The following is a 1,304-nucleotide window of genomic DNA, read 5'->3' as shown; positions in this document are numbered from 1 at the left end:
ATTTTTCTCTAATCTAAGCCACAATCTAAAATTAATAAAAATTCTAGAATCAATGATGACATGGCATCTTTAAAAAATTCAATGAGTGCTCAACTACAAGTGTGCAGAAATGAGTGTAGAGACGATAAGCTATGATCAATTCCATGACTCTTATTAAAACCCTAATTTTAAATCAATCTCCGTCGTCCAATCCGATGGGGATGTAATGGTGAAGATTGAATTTTGTTGGATTTTCTTCCATTGCCCTCCAATTATGCGCATCTGAAAGACCAGTGTCATCCTTAATTTTCTCATCGTTATGGAATATGGAGGCGTGTCGTGTTGTTTTGTTGGTGGCACGGTAGACACTGGGTCGGTTGTCACTCGCGATGCAAAAGATAAAACCATGTGAGAGACAATGGTGACATTTCCACCCGAAATTTGAAAACAACAGTTGAGGTGGCCGAGTTGGTCTAAGGCGCCAGATGAAGGTTATGATCCGAAAGGACGTGGGTTCAAATCCCACTCTCGGCATATCTAGAATGTCAGGATGGCAGAGTGGTCTAAGGCGCCAGACTCAAGTTCTGGTCCTCGATTGAGGGCGTGGGTTCAAATCCCACTTCTGACACAATTCCACTCTCGGCATATCTAGAATTTCAGGATGGTCGAGTGGTCTAAAGCGCTAGACTCAAGTTCTGGTCCTCGATTGAGGGTGTGGGTTCAAATCCCACTTCTGACACAATTGATTTTGTTCGATACTTTTCTTCCCACTTCTGACACATCTGATTTTGTCCGATACTTCTCTTCCCTACTTTTCGCGTGGGTTCAAATACCACTTTCAACATGTCTGGATTTTCGCGTGGGTTCAAATTTCAACATGTCTGGATTTTCGCGTGGGTTCAAATACCACTTTCAACATGTCTAGAATGTCAGGATGGCCGAGTTGTCTAAGGCGCCAGATGAAGGTTCGGTCCTCGATGAGGTACTTCTCTTCCCTACTTTTCGCGTGGGTTCAAATACCACTTTCAACATGTCTGGATTTTCGCGTGGGTTCAAATACCACTTTCAACATGTCTAGAATGTCAGGATGGCCGAGTGGTCTAAGGCGCCAGATGAAGGTTTGGTCCTCGATGAGGGCGTGGGTTCAATCCCACTTTTGGCACAATTGATTTTGTCCGATACTTTTCTTCCCTACTTTTCTATTGAGGGCGTGGGTTCAATTCCCACTTTTGGCACAATTGATTTTGTCCGATACTTTTCTTCCCTACTTTTCGATTGAGGGCGTGAGTTCAAATCCCGTTTCTGACGCATCTGATTTTGTCCGA

General features: G+C 43.6%; 1 non-coding gene across 1 annotated transcript; it reads left to right on the top strand.

The window, feature by feature from the left end:
- Window positions 1–523: 523 nt before the first annotated feature.
- Window positions 524–607, top strand: TRNAL-CAA (transfer RNA leucine (anticodon CAA)). The gene has a single exon. It is a non-coding gene; the product is annotated as a tRNA-Leu (tRNA).
- The last annotated feature ends 697 nt before the right edge of the window (window positions 608–1,304 follow it).

Source organism: Pinus tabuliformis, chromosome Q (genome assembly GCF_031772625.1).
Source record: "Pinus tabuliformis cultivar Carrire ecotype Pingquan chromosome Q, CPIR1, whole genome shotgun sequence".
Lineage (NCBI taxonomy): Eukaryota > Viridiplantae > Streptophyta > Pinopsida > Pinales > Pinaceae > Pinus > Pinus tabuliformis.
The sequence above is the reverse complement of the archived record's forward strand: the minus strand, read 5'-3'. Positions and strand labels throughout refer to the sequence as shown.